The 19343-nt window shown below is 34.9% G+C and overlaps 1 long non-coding RNA gene across 1 annotated transcript; it reads left to right on the top strand.

Moving 5' to 3' along the window:
- Nucleotides 1–7334: 7334 nt before the first annotated feature.
- Nucleotides 7335–16833, top strand: LOC131056138 (uncharacterized). The gene is made up of 3 exons (XR_009108585.2): nucleotides 7335–7367; nucleotides 7497–8581; nucleotides 14414–16833. It is a non-coding gene; the product is annotated as an uncharacterized LOC131056138 (long non-coding RNA).
- Nucleotides 16834–19343: the final 2510 nt, after the last annotated feature.

Genomic DNA, 19343 nt, shown 5'->3' with positions numbered 1-19343 from the left:
GATTAGAACTTGAACATCTTCATCAACAGGTTTCATGATTCCTCTTGATATTAGGTTACACTCTTCTTGAATACAATCAGCTTTTAGTCTATCAAATTTGGGAACTTTGGATCGAGCACTAACTCCTTGTCTAAAGTTTTCCCATGAGATAGGGAGCCCATTTAGAGTTATCATAGTTATCTCCTTATTATCATAAATGTGACCAATTGATGAGAGTTGGTTCCTTAATTCTGTTATCCTCATAAAATATGAAGTGATAGTCTCTTCTTTACTCATTTTAATATTAGAAAGTTGATTTTTAAGTGTGAGGATTCTGCTCATGTTGTTAATCTCAAACATGTCTTTCAAGGCTTTGAACATGTCATATGCAGAATCTAACCTTGTAATGATAGGTAGTAGATGACTCTTTACTCCATCTACTAATAACTCCATTGCTTTAATATTGTTCTTTTCCCACTGACTCTGTTCGTCTTTTCCATCAGGTTTAGAAGGATTCTCTATTATTGTTTTTAACTCATTCTTCCTTAGTACCAACATCATTCGTAGTTTCCATGAATCATAGTTTGAGGAACCTTCAAGTCTATCTTCGAATCTGATTCCATTCGTCATTTTAAAATTCAAACTTTCAAGGAGATATCAATATGATCTTAATCGGATCTTCCTTCAAGCGGTTAGGCTTTATAGAAGGAAACTTGACTCTGATACCATGTTAAATTTATGGATCAAAATTAAAACTACAAAGATACAGAGCAATATCTGAATACATATATCAATATCTTTAAGTTATCAATTAATTTCTTATGTGCTAGATAACTTCAATAAGTAAATTGATTATTTATTCTTGCTCTCACAATATGTATATTGCAATATATATATTGCACTTAGTATATATATGTGTCACAGGATATATATATTGCACACATCATATATAATTCTCTCACAGCTTTTACCCCATCACACCTAGCAGGCTAATCACCCTAATCGCAGCATATAACCACAGAGGCCTTCACATAGCATATAAGTGCAGAGGTCTTCATGCACAATAGTCTAGAATTCACACAGATGTAATGTTATGTGTATCGCAATTATCTACACACTAATATATCTCCGGACTTCCTTAAGGGTCGTGTCCCTTTAACATAAAGAGGTGGCTAGATAAACCTATATTGACTCATTAAAGAATCGAAACACTAACTAAACACGAAGTTACATAATAATGTTATTAATTAAATATAGTAATAATTATTATTATCTAATCAATTTAACAATAATAATAATAAATAGCATAATGATATATATAATTAAATGTTGAAGGCCTTAAGACCAATTTAACATTTAATTTTATCCGACTGAAGCTATGAATCATCAACACCTCACTTCATTCCGCTTTTCTTTCACAGTTATCACTCCTTTAATCGTGTTGTCTTCGTCATCGACTCCCTTTTCTCTTTTCCACATTCATTGCTTCGAAATTGGTCCACCTCTTTTCTCTTCCCTCTCCTCATTGCTTTATGAAATGCTTCCACCTCTCACATGATTCCCTGATTCTCCTGCAGAGTAATTCAAATTGCCCCCATTTATATGATTCCGCATTTCTTCCATGCGGTTCCGTACGCGCATAATCCCCTCCCAATCTTTACTATTGATCATTTATTCTCTTCATCCTCTTCTACTTCCTCTGTTTTACAGTTGCTTAGTGTTTCATCTACCCATCACTCAGCTAGTTTTCATTGCTCTTCTTTCTTTCATCGCCTATCACAGCGATCCACTTCCATGGCATCTACTTCTACAAGTGGGAGCAAAAGAAAGAATGAAGTTATGAGAGCATCTACATCTACAAGTGGGAGCAAAAGCAATAATGAGGTTATGAGCGCTTTTGATGGAATCACACCAATTGCATCTACTTCCACATCAAAACACATGAAAAAACTATCCTACGATGTATTCATCAATCATCGTGGACCAGACGTCAAATACACCTTAGCTAGCAGTCTCTATGGTATCCTCACTGGTATGGAACTCTCAGTGTTTTTGCACCAGAGTTGGAATATGGTTGTTTTTTACCCCAAGCAATAGAAGCAGAAATGAGAAGCGCTTTGCTCCATATTGCTATTTTTTCTGAGAGGTATGCAGAATCACCTTGGTGTTTGGCAGAGTTGTCGTTTATGCTTAAAACTGGCGCTACAATTATTCCTGTGTTCTACTATGTAGATCCTAGTGATCTCAGATGGGTGCACCAAGGGAAAGGGAAGTATGCCAAGGCATTTGAAGAGTATGAGCAGAAGGGTAGATACCTGGAATGCTTTCAGGAGTGGAAGAAGGGACTGTTGATAACTGATGCTACTCTAGCATGCAGCTAGATTAGTTTAGTTAATAGTTTTTTGTTTATTCATGCAAATAAATCATGTACTCCAACATGCATTAATCCTTAGGACTATTTTTAGTTTTGTTTTTTGCATGAGTTTGTTTTTTTTAGTAAATAAAGCATGTTGTGCATGCACTTATCGTATTCTTAATTTAGGGAGTAGTTTTCCTTTTTTTAGTTTGAGAGCCTTAGTAGCTTTCCTTGCAAAGCTAGTAATATATTTAGAACTGCAGTTATTATTTATTTTTCTAGACTGCAAATTCTTTATATATACAGCCTCTATGTAATTTTTTAATTAAGCTTCAATAAAGATATTGGTGTTTTCTTCTTTTTGTTGTTATTGTTTGCTAATCAGTTGGTTTAGAGAGGATAGGTCAGGTTCAAAATTCTACAAATGGTATCAGAGCAGGTAAAATTGTTTTTGGGTTGAAGTTTTATTGTTAGAATTTCGCCAAAGTTAATCATGTCGAATTCTAACCATATGCCCGTTCCAAAATTTGATGGGAATGATTATGATTATTGGTGCATTAAGATGCTGACCTTTTTGATTGGAAAAGATTTGTGGGAGATTATTGAATCAGGTTATGAAGAGCCAACTGATTGGAATGCCCTTACAGCCAATGAAAGAACAACAAGAAAGGAAGCAAGGAAAAAGAATGCTTAAGCTTTGTTTCACATTTAGATAGCTCTTGATAAGAGCTTATTTCCAAGAATATCAGGAGCAACAACTGCCAAAGATGCTTGGAAGACTCTACAAGAAGCTTACCAGGGTAGTGATCAAGTTAAAGTGGTCAAGCTTCAGACATTGAAGCGAGAGTTCGAGAATTTGAAGATGCAAGAAGTTGAAAGTATAAGTGATTATTGTGTCAGAGTCAAAGATGTGGTCAATAAAATGGCTACACTTGGGAAAATTGTAAGCAATGAAGTTTTGATAAAAAAGGTGTTGAGATATTTGACACCCAAATGGAATCATGTAGCAATAATCATAGAAGAAAGAAAAGATTTGACAAAACTACAGTTTGATCAACTGGTTGGATCCCTGATGTCTCATGAAGAAAGATTGAAAGATTCTTTTGAAGGTGTAGAGAAAGCATTCTCCTCTAAATTGCTAATCACAAAAAATGAAGATGCAAGCAGCAGTAGTGCCAAAATCAATCAAGGCCAAGGTAAAGGGAAAAGCCAAAATTCTTCAAGAGGTAGAGGAAGAGGTGGCTCAAGAGGAAGTGGTGGTTTCAGAGGAAGAGGTAGAGGTGGATTTGATAAGAGAAATGTTCAATGTTACCATTGTAATAGGTATGGCCACTTTGAAAGAGAATGCAGATTGAAAGAAGGTAAAAGTGCTAACTATGCTCAAGAAAGTAGTGAGAATCCTCCTGATCACTTATTTTTATCTTATGCAAAGAGTGAAAATACTAGTAAAGATATTTGGTACCTAGATTCTGGATGCTCTAACCATATGACAGGGAATGAGAAGTTGTTCTCAACAAAGGATGGAAGTTTCAAATCCAAGATCCAGCTTGGTGATGATAAATCATTGGAGGTTGCTGCCAAAGGAGCTATGGAGGTCCAAACAAAAGAAGGTATAAAGAGTATTCATGATATTTATTATACTCCACAATTGAAGCACAATTCGTTAAGTGTTGGGCAGCTATGTGAGAAAAATTATAAAGTAGTCTTTGAGAATAAGACTTGTACTATCTATGATAAGAATAAGGATAATAGGGTGATCACTATTGTTCCTATGACAAGAAATAGGATGTTCCCCTTGAGGTTTGGTGAACATAACAACAGTTTGGCAAATATGGCTTTTGAGGATTCAAGTTGGTTATGGCATCTAAGGTATGGGCATTTAAATTTTCATAGTTTGAAGTTTCTAACTTTACATGCATTAGTTTCTGGTTTGCCCAAGGTTGAGGAACACGAGGAGGTTTTTGAAGGTTGTGCTAAAGGAAAGCATGCAAGAGAAAAGTTTCCAAAGGGAAATGCATGGAGGGCTCATCACCCACTTCAGCTTGTTCATTCAGATATATGTGGTCCTATGCAGACTAAGAGTTTGGGTAAGTCATCATATTTCATCACTTTTATTGATGATTACTCACGAAATTGTTAGGTATATTTTTTGAAGGCCAAAGATGAAGCCTTGGATACATTCAAGAAGTTTAAAGCCCTTGTGGAAAATGAGAAAGGGTGCAAGATCAAATGTTTAAGGACTGATCGTGGAGGAGAGTTTTGCTCAAAGGCTTTCCAAAGTTATTGTGATTTTAATGGCATCAAGAGGCAACTTACTACTATATACACACCTCAACAGAATGGAGTAGCTGAAAGGAATAATTGTACTATGGTTGAAATGGCAAGGTGCATGTTACAAACAAAGGGATTGAGCAATTCTTATTGGGGAGATGGAGTTGCTACAGCGGTGTACATCCTCAGCCCCACCAATGCACTAGAAAAGATGACTCCTTATGAAGCTTGGTATGGTAAAAGGCCTAATGTTAATCATTTCAAATTTTTTGGTTGTTTGGCTTATGTGCATGTACCTGATCAGAATAGACAGAAGTTAGATGCAAAGAGTGAGTCATGTATTTTTATTGGATATAGTGAGAAAAGCAAGGCTTATAGATTGTATAATCCCCTCACTAACAAGCTTATTGTCTCAAGAGATGTGATTTTTGATGAAGGGGGAGTTTATGGTCATAAAAAAGGCCATGTTGAGAAGCCAAAATCTATTTTGAATGATGATATAATTGCTGATATTGATCATGAGCAGCGAACTAATGTTTCTATATCCAGTGGTTTAACTCCACCAAGCAATCCTTCATCAAGTTCTTTAGTACCAAGTTCAAGTCCAGCTTCTTCTCCAAGTTCTACAAGGAATGTAAGGAGATTGAGTGATATCTACTAGAAGAGTGGAAATCAAGTACATGAAGAAAACCCAATAGGTGAGATAGTGAATTTTGCTTTATTAGCCAAGGCTGATTTTGAACCATCATGTTTTGAAGATGCATGTACTAATGAGGTTTGGGTGAAAGCCATGGAAGAAGAGATGGATTCCATTCATAGGAATGAGACTTGGGAGTTAACAGAACTTCCACATGACAAATAAAGGATTGGCACCAAATGGGTATACAAGACCAAATTTAACAGTGATGGGAGTGTTGAAAGACACAAAGTGAGATTAGTTGCTAAAGGCTTCACACAAAAGTATGGAATTGATTGTGAAGAGACATTTGCACCAGTAGCAAGACAAGAGACCATAAGAATGTTGATTTCATTAGCAGCTCAGAAGAAGTGGAGCATACATCATATAGACCTGAAAAGTGTCTTCTTGAATGGGTACTTAGAAGAGGAAGTATATGTGGAGCAGCCACAAGGTTTTGAAGTGGAAGGAAAAGATAATTATGTCTACAAGTTGAAGAAGGCTTTGTATGGCCTCAAGCAAGCACCAAGAGCATGGTATGCCAGGATTGATGGATACTTTCAGGAGAATGGCTTCCAGAGAAGTAAGAGTGATCCTATCCTTTACTACAAACAAGAAGGTACTAATATTCTCATCATAAGTTTGTATGTTGATGATCTTTTGTATATGGGTAGTAGTTTTAAGATGAAAGATGAATTCAAAGCTGCTATGATGAAAGAATTTGAGATGAAAGATCTTGGTCTAATGAAATATTTTCTAGGAATGGAGGTTTATCAAAGTAAGGATGAGATTTTCATTTGTCAAACAAAGTATGCACAGGATATGCTGAAGAAATTTAATATGACTAATTGTAACCTTGCCTCCACTCCAAGTGCTCATGGAGATTTGTTATGTAGAGATGATGGTGCTGATTTAGTTGATGAGACAGCTTATATAAGTATTGTGGGGAGCTTGATGTTTCTAATCCACATGAAGCCTGATAATGCCTATTCAGTTTCACTTGTTTCAAGGTATATGACAAATCCATCTAAAATACATATGAAGGCAGCCAAGAGGATTTTGAGGTATGTGAAAGGGAATTTAAGTTTTAGTACTCATTACTACTCTTCTAAAAAGTTCAATCTAGTAGGCTTTAGTGATTCAGATTGGGGAGGTAGTATGGATGACCGTAAATCTACATCTGGAAATTGTTTTTCTTTTGGTTCTGGTTTGATTACCTGGAGCTCGAAAAAACAAAGTATTGTTGCTCTCTCATCTACAAAAGCAAAGTATGTTGCAATTACCTCAGCAGGTACACAAGCTCTTTGGCTCAGAAAAGTTTTAGAAGAAATTAGGGAAAAACAAATTCATCCTACAGTGATATATTGTGACAATGTGAGTGCTATCAAGTTAGCTAAGAATCCGGTTCATCACAACAGAACAAAGCATTTTGATTTGAAATATCACTTCATATCCAATTTGGTGCAGAAAAAGGATGTCGAATTGAAACACATCAACACCCAAGATCAGCTAGCAGATATATTCACCAAAGCGGTTGCAAAAGCTCAGTTTATAGCACTACGAGATAGGATTGTCATCCCTCTCAGCATCAAGGGGGAGTATGTTGATAACTGATGCTGCTCTAGCATGCAACTAGATTAGTTTAGTTAATAGTTTTTTGTTTATTCATGCAAATAAAGCATGTACTCCAATATGCATTAATCCTTAGGACTATTTTTAGTTTTGTTTTATGCATGAGTTTGTTTTTTTTAGTAAATAAATCATGATGTGCATGCACTTATTGTATTCTTAATTTAGGAAGTAGTATGCTTTTTTTAGTTTGAGAGCCTTAGTAGCTTTCCTTGCAAAGCTAGGAATATATTTAGAACCACAGTTATTATTTATTCTTCTAGATTGCAAATTCTTTATATATACAACCTCTATGTAATTTTTTAATTAAGCTTCAATAAAGATATTGGTGTTTTCTTCTTTTTGTTGTTATTGTTTTGCTAATCAGTTGGTTTAGAGAGGATAGGTCAGGTTCAAAATTTTACAAGGACTCCACGTCGTCTCATTTTACTCTGGTGAAATCATAAGAAATAATGAGTAAGTGCCACACATTTGGCCTATCTATTTTAAAAAAAATGTATTCTTTTTCATATATATCTAATTTAATTTTGTCATGGCATAATAACCTGTCAGCGTTTTGATTTTTCAATGTTTTAACTTGCTCAGCGATGATATGAGGCTGCTGAAAAAGATTGTGGATATTGTATTGAAAGTAATAAAGAATGTGCCACTAGTGGTTGAAAAACATCCAGTAAGTCTAGAAGAAATAGTGAAAGACTTTGAGGTGAAAACACTCCAATCTGTTGAGAGTGATCAGGGTGTACAAATTCTGGGGATTTGGGGCATGGGTGGTTCTGGCAAAACCACTCTTGCGGAAGAGTTATATAACAAAAAATCTTCTTTGATGAAGTGGTCTAGTTTTGTGTTTGATGTTCGAGATGTTGCAATTAAAGGTTTCTTGTATGAAAAGTTAAAAAAAATTCTCAAAGATCTTGGTTTTCAAGATGTAGTATTTGATAATATTGAGGAAGGTATGCAAACTCTTTCCAGGTATTTGAGATCTATTAAGGTATTAATTGTTGTTGATGATGTGGATCATGTGGATCATAGATGCTCTGCTGCCTGCAAAAGACAATCTTGAAAGGGGTAGTCTTATTATTGTTACCATAAGGGAATATGATGTTCTTAAATTTTTGGGCATCACTTCTATATATAAGATGAAAGCACTTGATCCATTTCATGCTGAGAAACTATTTTGTTGGCATGCTTTTATCCAACCCTTTCCTCGAGATGGTTTTGAAAAGCTTGTTAAAGAATTCTTAGAGGCTTGTTGTGGATTACCTCTATCTCTCAAAGTATTTGGAGCACAACTCTATGGGGAGTTCCGCAAGGAATGTTGGGAGTATTTGTTGCATAAGACCAAGAGAATGTTATCTAATGATATCAAAGAGAAGCTCAGACTAAGTTATGATGTCCTTGATGATGAAGAAAAAGAAGCTTTCCTTGATATTGCTTGTTTCTTTATTGGAGAAAGGAATACCCTAGTAATTGAAGTATGGAATGGATCTGGATGGTGTGGTCTCTATAGTTGGGAAAGGCTTTTGAATAAATGTTTGGTTGAACTCGACAATTACAATCGCATAATGATGCATGATCACTTAAGAGATTTGGGAAGAGAAATTGCAGAACAACATTCACCCTACCGAATTTGGTTATTCTAGCAGATTATTAATGCTAACAAACAGATAGAGGTGAGGTTAATACTTCTTTTATTTTGAAATTAAGCAATAGAAAGGTCAATCTTTCTCTATCTAAATGTTAGTGGATAAGATGTGTTAGGGTTTCAAGCAGATCCGAAGCAAATATGAACTAACAATTATATGCAGATTTAAATACAAAAGATAAAGAAATAAAATAGGACACAAATAACACAGAGATTTAACGTGGTTCACCCAGAATGGGTTACGTCCACCATACACAGCCGTCCAATCTTTCTTATTATCCAACAAAAATAGTACATCAACCTTAAATGCCTTAAGCATCCCAGCCGCTTATAACATGCGTTTTTAGGGAAAAAACAAATTTGGCCTTTTTAAGGTTTTTATTTCAATGTCGGTTTTCATTAAAAAAATACCCAAAAAAATTTTCTCAAGGGCTGCTGAGTGTACAGTAATTTGCTGATCAGTCACCACATTTCAACAATCTCCCACTTGGAGACTGATCAGGCTCCACACCAAACAATCTCCCACTTGAAGACTGATACTACACGACACCACTGTACATGCAGCATCCGCTAGATAAAACACTAGGACTCGACTGGTATAAATTCCACAATTATCAATCAAGAAGACCAACAAAAACTGATGAAGAAATCAGCTTCTCCTGTGGAACTACCTTCGTGAACATATCGGCAGGATTCTCACTTGTGTGAATCTTCTCAAGCCATAACTGACCCTCCTCCAAAACAGTCTGGATGAAGTGGTACCTGAGCTGAATGTGCTTTGCCCTTGAATGAAAATTAGAGTTCTTCACAAGATGAATGGCACTCTGGCTATCATTATACAATGGGCTATCCTCTTGTGTCTGACCCAATTCCTCTAGAAAACATTGCAACCAAATCATCTCCTTGCTGGCTTCTATAGCAGCAACATACTTAGCTTCAGTGGTTGAAAGTGCAATAACCTTTTGCAGCCTAGAAATCCAATTGACTACAGTTCCCCCTATAGTAAAAACATACCCTATAGTACTCCTCCGTGAATCAATATCACCCGCCAGATCAGAGTCAACAAATCCACTCAGAGAAGCATTAGATCCTTTGAAATATAATGCCTTCGTAGTAGTTCCTTTCAAATACCGAAGAATCCATTTCACAGCATTCCAATGTTCCATACCCGAACTACTCATAAACTTGCTCACAACTCCCACTGCATGTGCAATATCTGGCCTTGTGCATACCATTGCATACATCAGACTGCTAATAGTTGATGAATACGGGATGTTAGACATTTTATTAACCTCTTCCTGTGCCTTTGGGCACATCTCCTTAGTGAATTTGAAATGACTAGCCAAAGGTGTACTAACTGCTTTTGCATCCTGGCTAATTTTTGTTTAAGATCATTTATATGTTGCATGTTAGACCCAGCAACAAGCATGTCATCAACATAAAGCAACAAGATAATATAACTGCCATTATCAAATCTCTTAAAATATACACAATGATCAGAATGACATCTATGATAATCGTGTTCAGCCATGAAACTATCAAATTTTAAATACCATTGTCGGGGTGCTTGCTTTAGGCCATACAGACTTTTCTTCAACCTACACACCAAGTTCTCCTTACCTTTGACCTCATATCCCTGTGGTTGCAACATGTAAATTTCCTCCTCCAAATCTCCATGGAGAAAAGTTGTTTTGACATCTAATTGTTCAAGATGTAAATCATCTGCAGCCACAAAACTAAGTACAGTTCTAATTGAACTCATTTTTACAACTAGAGAAAATATTTCATCATAATCTATACCCTTTTTCTGTGCAAAACCTTTTACCACAAGTTTGACCTTATATCTTTTCTGACCTCCTTCCTCCTCCTTCAGCCGATAAACCCATTTGTTAGGCAAGGCTCTTTTTTCTACAGGTAAAGAGACTAAGTCCCAAGTCTTATTTTTCATCAAGGAGTCCATCTCCTCTTTCATGCCTAGCTCCCACTATTGTTTGGCATCCACCTGCATTGCTTCTTCATATTCTTCTGGTTCACCAAAATCCATTAATAAAATAGAATACAAAGAAGGAGAAAATCTTTCAGGGAATCTACTTGTCCTCGTAGAACATCTAACACTTGCAGAAGTTTGTGGGACAATCTGTTGTTGCTGAGCATCAAGTACCTGTGGCATTTCATTTTCACGAACCTCATCCAACACCACATATTCTCGTTTGTCCTGTTCATGCTTCTTTTCCTACATTTGTTTTTTATACATGACCTTCTCATTGAATATAACATCTCTACTTCTAATTATTTTCTTATTTTCAAAATCCCATAACAGATAGCCATATTCATCTATCCCATATCCAATGAAGGTACATTTATGAGATTTAGCATCAAACTTGGTTCTATTTTCTTTATCAACATGGACAAAAGCTTCCCAACCAAAGGCTTTCAGAAAAGAATAATTTACCTTTTTACTAGTCCATGCCTCCTCTGGGATACCACCATCCAAAGGGGTTGAAGGTCCTCTATTTATCAAATAGACAACAATGTGTACAACATCTGCCCAAAAATGTAAGGGCAATCCAGCATGCAATCTCATGCTCCTCGCGCGTTCCATGATAGTTCTATTCATTCTCTCTGACACACCATTGTCCTGTGGAGTTCCTCGAACTGTCTTCTGCTTTCGAATCTCATTTAAGGAGCAATAATCTTCAAATGCTTTGCTGCAATACTCACCTCCATTATCTGATCTGAGACACTTCAACTTTTTTTCTATCTCATTCTCAACCAAAGCTTTCCATTTTTTAAAAGTTTCAAAAACATCTGATTTTTGTTTTAGGAAATATACCCATGTTTTTCTAGTTGAGTCATCAATAAAAATAACATAATAACAAGAGCCACCAAAAAATGATACCTGAGCCAATCCCCATACATCTGAATGTACAAGCTCTAACTTCTCACTCTTCTTCTCCTTCCCAACCTTGAGAAATCTGACTCTTTTCTATTTACCATAAACACAGTTTTCACAGAACTCTAAATCAATCTTCTTTAGTCCTGGCAATAGATTTTTGGAGTGAAGGGTTTTCATCCCTTTCTCACTCATGTGCCCAAGCCTATGGTGCCACATTATCAAATCTGCTCTTGCAACATTTATTGTTGTTGTCCCTGTAGTAACTTTATCTATAGCAACTAGGGTAGAGTAAGTGTTACCTGTACATAGATATAATATGCCTACCTTCGCACCTTTAGCTATCACTAATGATCCTTTAGCGACCTTCCACATACTGTCTGAGGGGGTAACTATGCAACCTTCACTACCTAGTTGCCCTACAGAAATTAAATTTCTTCTTAAATTAGGAACATGTCTTACCTCCTGTAGAAACCAGTCATTTCCATTCTGCAACTTGATCTTTATCTTTCCTTTTCCAATAATTTGATAGGTCTCATCATCACCCAAATATACTTGTCCAAAATAACCTTGAACATAATCTAGAAAATATTTTCTATGGGGTGTAGCATGAAATGAAGCTCCAGAATCTATTACCTAGGAATCATTAACATTATCCAAACATAAGATTAAAGCATCTTGTAAAGTATTACTTGCAATATTAGCTTCCTTACTGTCATTTTCATTTTTGTCTCCTTCTTTGTTTTTCCAAGACCAACAGTATTTCTTTAGATGACTAGGCTTTCCACAGTACCAGCAATCTTTCTTTCCTCTAGATTGAGAGCGTCCTTTCTTTGACTTCCCTCGTGACTTCTCATTCCTAGGACCTTTTCCTCTTTCCTTTGATCTTCATCTATTCTCCACATTCAAAACAGTGCCCGATGATGTTGGAGTCTCACCTGTGCTTTTCCTTCGCATTTCCTCGCTTAGGATAACACCAACAATATCATCAAATACCAAAGTATTTTTACCAAAGATAGAGTTACTTACAGCCATAACCAAGCTATTCCAACTTTCTGGTAAAGAACATAAAATCAAGAGAGCCCTAACCTCTTCTACAAAAGTAATTTCTACCAAAGACAATTGACTGGTAATTGTATTAAATTCATTTAAGTGCTCTGCTACAGATCCTCCCTCACTCATTTTCAAATTGAACAGATGCTTCATAAGAAATACCTTATTCGAAGCCGAGGGTTTCTCATACAACTTAGCCAATGTCGCCATCAAATCTACAGTCGTTTTTGCTTCTGTTATATTGAATGCTACAGATGGTACAAGGCACATTCGAATGGATCCCAGTGTCTTTCTATCTAATATGTCTCACTCTTCATCTGACATTGTGGTCAGTTTCTTTGCCTTTCCTTCCAATGGCCGCCACAAATCCTTTTGATATAGGTAATCCTCCATCTGCATTTTCCATAACTGATAATTCTGGCTGTTAAATTTTTCAACCTTGAATTTGGAATCCTCCATTGCTCCCACTCAAATCTGAAAGTCCTGCCAATTTACAAAAAACCTTGCTCTGATACCAATTGTTAGGGTTTCAAGCAGATTCGAAGCAAATATGAACTAATAATTATATGCAGATTTGAATACAAAAGATAAAGAAATAAAACAGGACACAGATAACACAGAGATTTAACGTGGTTCACCCAGAATGGGTTACGTCCACCATACATAGCCATCCAATCTTTCTTATTATCCAGCAAAAATAGTACAGCAACCTTACAATGCCTTAAGCATCCTAGCCGCTTATAACATGCATTTTTAGGGCAAAAACAAAGTCGGCCTTTTTAGGGTTTTTATTACAATGTCGGTTTTCATCAAAAAAATACCAAAAAAAAAATTTCTCGGGGGCTCCCGCCCTTGAACCCCCACTTTTCTCGGGGGCTACCACTCCCGAACCCCTTCTCGGGGCCTGGCCCGGCCCCGGACCCCGGCGAGGATACATGCTGAGTGTATAGTACTTTGCTGATCAGTCGCCATATTTCAACAAGATGTTCATTGTGTTTGCTCATTAAACAACTATTTTATAGACATTTTTGCTAGCCCGTTTTGCAATCAAATGAACTTGACAACTGACTTGTTTATTCTATATCTTTTTGAACAACCAATAATTTTATTTCTGTTTTTATTATATTTTGTTCTATCTTTTATATCTTCAAAAAGGAAATCGCATTAGAGGAATTAGGATAATCTCAACTGGAATAGGACAATGGACATAATCATGTGAAGTGGTAAGTTTAATTATTTATATAAGTTTTTGGCTTTATATCTTTTTCTAAATACTTTATATTTTTCCTCTTTGCTATGGAAAGCTTGGAAAGAGGTCGATTAATTATGGGGTTTATTGAGTTTATTTATATAAGTTTTTTACTTTATATCTTTTTTTAAATATTTCATATATTCTCTACTTGTAGGAGGGACTCATGCCTAATATAGGTGGAGGAATTTTGTCTCTCGCAGAGTCTTTAGGTGGGCTAAAGATATATGTGACTAGGGGAGATTATTTTAATCAAGTAGTTGGTGAAGTATCAAAAGAGCTGGTTTGGCTTCGTTGGTTTCAAATTGGGCAAAGAAATCTTTCCGTATGGTTTTCAATGAAACATTTAAGGGTTTTGGAACTCTATGAAGGTTATGAAGGGAGCATCATTTAAAAGAGTTATGGGAGGTTGAAAACATGGTAGATAGTTTTTTTAATTTCTAATGTTTAAATAATAAATTCTAACTTTTAATTTGTTTGATCGTTTATCTGAAATCATATTATCTTTTTTAATAGGACCTATCTATTGATGTGTTGTCCATAACTTATTTGTTTGAGTGGCTAATTTAAAATTGCATGATCTTTTTCAATTTCAACTAAATCAATATTCTACTTTTTATAATTTCTATATGTTTTACAATCATCTTGTTGGAAATGTGTTGCAGGCCCCCGTGCAGTTAAGAGAGTTAGTTATTTTCAATTGCCATAATTTTCAAAGATTTCCAAACTTTATAGGGTGTCTCAAGGAGTTGAGAAAGATAGTAGTTGGAGGAGGAAGCAATAGTATTAAGAGTTTGCCAGAAGAATTTTGCTATCTGCAATCATTGCAGCACTTGGAATTAATGTTCTCTAATAGGCTCGAATCACTACCTAGCAATTTCGGCAATTTGACAAATCTGCGGCATCTAAATTTGTATGGATGTGGCAAGCTAAGAATGTTGCCGATTTCTTTTAAGAAGCTGATGCTCTTGCAAAATCTCAATTTAGAGGGGTGTGGAAAGCTAATAATTAAGCCAGAGGATTTCCAAAACATCAAAATGCTCGAGTTTTTGAGTCTTTCTGGGTGTGAGCAATTGAAAGAGTTGCCTCGCCATATCACAAATCAGGCCTCTTTGAGAGAGATCTATTTAAATGGTTTGAGGCAGTTGAGGGAGCTACCAATTAATGTAGGCCAACTAAGCAGACTGCAAAAGTTGACTATTGGGCTATTGGGAGTGAATTGTTGACAAGTGTGCCTAAATCTTATGGAGATTTGTCCTCCTTGACTACTCTTCACATTAGTAATTGTCATAAGTTGGAATGTTTGCCGACTTTTCTTGGAAATTTGTCTATTTTGACTGATTTTCAAATTAGTAGGTGTTTCAAGTTGAAATATTTACCAACTTCTCTTGGAAATTTATCTATCTTGACCAACTTTAAAATTAGTCAATGCCACAAGTTAAAATTCTTGCCGACCTTTCTTGGAAATTTGTCTGCCTTAACTAATCTTGAAATTACTCATTTTTTTTAGCTGAAATGTTTGCTGACCTCTCTTGAAAATTTGTCTGCCTTGACTAATCTTCAAATCAGTGGGTGTGAGAAGCTGAAATGTTTGCCAATTTCTTTTGTAAATTTATCTTCTTTAAATAGTTTTGAAATTATTGTTTCCCAAACTAAAATTTTTACAGATTTCTATGAAAAATATGTCTTCCTTGACTAATCTTCAAATTAGTCAGTGTCCTCAATTGAAATATTTACCAATCTCTCTTACAAAATTGTCTGCCTTAACTAATCTAACTAATCTTCGAATCAATGCATGTAACAAGCTGAAATGTTTGCTAGCCTCTTTTGAAGATTTATCTGCCCTGACTAGGCTTGAAATTAGTGAGTGTGACCTCTCTTAGGAAATTTATCTGACTTAACTAATCTTCGAATTGATAAATGTAACAAGCTGAAAGGTTTGCCGACCTCTCTTGAAAATTTGTCTGCGTTGACTAATCTTGAAATTAGTCAGTGTCCCAAGGTGAAATTTCTACCGTTCTCTTTGGGCTATCTTAAATGCTTAGAGGATTTAACAATATCCCATTGCCCAATCAGCCAATTAGATTTTGGGGTAATTTCAGAAGACCGTTATACTCGCCTCCAGAGCCTTCATCTTCACTTCAATAATCACTTAAATGAGATAGAACTGCCGAGGACAGTCCAGAGAATATTTTTGACACACTGTGAAATGCTGAGGAACATAAGGGTTTTTGATCAATTGCTAAACCTTGTATGGCTGGTTATAGAGTCCTGTCCAGAGTTGGAAGAGCTTCCTGACTTTACACATTCAACTTCTCTCAGATATTTTCAACTATTACATTACCATCGAGTTCAGGAAATCGAAGGTTTAGAATATTGGAGAGAACTGGAAAGCTTGAGCATAGGCACCTGCTGGGAGGTGCTTGGTATACAAAGTTTGAAGGACAAGGAGAAATTGTGGACACTGGATATCTTCAGAGCAAACAAGGGATCAGCTAGTGAACGCTGCATTCAAACGTTACAGGTAAGAATAGTTTCTCGTAGTAAATATTTTAATTGTCTTCATCTAGTATTGCATTGACTGAATGTTGTGGAGTTTTTTTGCAGAAATGGCCGGAAGACATAATAGTATGTACGCGGGCGTTCCCTGACGCGTCCTCACGTCTAAAATCGTTGGTTTTTCCGAGTCTCTTTGGCATTGACTCCATCTATAACAAGAAAATTAATACCAGTCCAAAAGTGGTGCAGAATTGTTCCTCCATTGGTGATGCCATTATGCTCTGTTTTGTTATAAATTGTGTTTCTTCAGAGCTGACATTATTGTTAGTGCCGAGTGATGGGGAAGTAATATCTGAAATGAAGATAGAGAAGGGTAGATGGGCATGGGTTGTATTTACACAGCGTTCCACATGTCTGAGTGCAGAGAGTTTCTCGATAGAAGAGGGGTTCTCATTGCAGGGGTGCAAAGGGCAGGACAAAGTAGAGAGAGGTCTTCTTGGGAGAGGGGAAGGGCAAAGGTTAGTGGAGGCATTTCACATCTTTATAAAGAATTTGAGTATATAGCATGAGTGATTTTATCATGATAGTAAGGGATGAAGTGTAATGATGTTATTTTATCATAATTTTATTTAATAACAATAAGAAGTGAAATGTAATTATAAATATATTTAAAATATTTGTATTTTTTAAATGTAAGATATCTTTGGATATTTGATAATATATGTATTTTGTATAAGAGATTATTTTAATTTTAATAATTATTGAGAAATTATTATTTAATAATTTTTTTATTTTTTATTATATTTTAGATATTTATATAATTTGTAAGAAAGAGTTCAAATATTTTTTTGTAAAAAATTAATTATTTTTTAGAAAGAAAAATTTCATCTTTAATTAAAAAAGATAGTCAAGCATTTAAGGTGGTATATATTTTAAACTATATATATTTAATATTTGTAGAGAAACACATCTTCTATAATATGTATCTAAATCAAATAAATTACATATACAATGTTTGTTAAATTTAGATAGATAATTATAACATTAAATATAATGAATTAGAAAGATAGAGGTACTTAACTATATATTTATTAATTGTGATTAGTTAGGGACAAATATTTTGTTGAAGATCATAATGATCAATTTTAGCGTTCTAATATTGGTTATTGCTATTTGTCTTATCAAAGGCATTAAAATATAAGTGAATATTTTAATTAAATTGTTACAAATAATTTGTATGGTACTAAAAAATATACATTAATATTTATAATTAGAATGAATAAAATTATATTTGATATTAAATTATTATAAGTTTTACTACATAAAACATCAATTGATATTTTAAATATATTAGAAACTACTCTCTAATATAGAAGGAATGAATGCACAACATAAATTGAAATTTAGAATAAACAACTCTAAGCAAGAGATGCAAGATGTTATATTATTGTCCATGTGATAAATTATGAATCACTTTTAAGTATAATAGAATAGAATGAGATGCATATAATAATGGTCTTTACCATGTACATGTATACACAACCAAGTCAACAGAATAAGAGAGGATAACAAGGCCAGATAAAGAGGACATATAAAGATGTATATTTTAAATCACGTGACTTAAAGAAATTAGAGAAAACAAGGCTCGATAAAGAGAACAAATAAAGATGCATATGTTGAATTTTGTGACTTAAGAAATAAGGGAAAACATTTTCATTATTGAAGTTGATCTCTTTGAATATCAAGAGTGAGATTAATGATTAAAATTGTACTTTTTAAAATTTTATTAATTTTTTTATATTTTTAAGATGTAAAAGTAGTCAAATCAAACAAAAGAATCACAAGAATTCTATAATTTATTTTTTATAATACAATCATTTCAAGGATTTCAAATATTTATTGATGTGATATTTGATTGAATAAGATATGCATGTCTTCACAAAACAATCATATAGAATGTATATAAAGAAGATTATAACTTGTATTGTCTCAATGGAAAATCTTAAGATAAAAATTAATTTTAATTTTAAATTTTAAGATATAATAGAAAATAGTAAACGTAATGTTGATGATATTCCTGATCTTATTTATCAGGAAGCAAAGATATATTCAAATGATCATGGAATCTTGTTTAAAAAATTTAAAAGTTAAATAAGAATTTTGAGTAGAACCTTGATACTACGTCTTTCTACTCAAATACTAACTAGGGATTGGTGCAGAGTACCGGGAAAGCCGGCAATCAACACCACCCAAAAATATTGTTCGTTTTGTTTTAGTATCAACATCTGCCTGCAAAAATGTATGCAAAATTTGGAGGCATTTGGTATGCAAAACATAGACGCATAGACAAGGTACGAGACTCTTTGACAGAATGCCTCAAAGAAACGTTGCCTCATACGCACGAAATGGATCTGCTGAAAAGGTTTTAGTTACTCTCAAGCAAATGATAGTGGCAGGCGCAAAGCCAATTCTTCAACCTTTGATAGTTTCCTCGTAGCCTGGGAATCTTCATGACCACCTTATGAACGTCCATCGAAGTATAAAGGGATTTTGTCAGATGTTGTAATAGCAAGTGCCCTGGTAATTTTGTATGCACGGACGTGGCACGTTAACTGTTTGACAGAAAGCCTCAAAATGTTTCAACCAAATTAGCAGGTGTAAAGCCCGAATTCCACGACGTTTTTCAGATTTCTCACGGCCTGTTAAAGGTTGCAGATTACTATGAAGCAGGTGGAAGTTTAAAATTTTCAAATGTAAGGACAAGATGTTTCGGCTGATTGAGAGTGAAGAAAAAGACAGAACTCCCAAGCTAAAATACATGGGAGATGAAAGGTCAGGCAGTGCGCTCGAAAGGAGGACTTTGGGGTTGAAGATAGAAGTTCGAAAAAATCCTTTGCATATGGGAAGGTTTTGTTTCAGTGAGTTGTTTGTGAGTTTTGAGAGAGGCTAGGTTGTACATGGTCTTTATTGAAGATTCATCTTTTAATATAATTGTAGCAATCTCTTTATTTATCTCAAGTCACAGTTTAAGTGAACCTTTATTCAACATCGTGAATCACTATGAAAAATTCTAATCATCTATGTGAGATGATCATT

The sequence above is a fragment of the Cryptomeria japonica genome, chromosome 7 (genome assembly GCF_030272615.1).
Source record: "Cryptomeria japonica chromosome 7, Sugi_1.0, whole genome shotgun sequence".
Classification (NCBI taxonomy): domain Eukaryota; kingdom Viridiplantae; phylum Streptophyta; class Pinopsida; order Cupressales; family Cupressaceae; genus Cryptomeria; species Cryptomeria japonica.
Note: the sequence above shows the minus strand (reverse complement) of the source record. Positions and strands in the feature narration are given on the sequence as shown.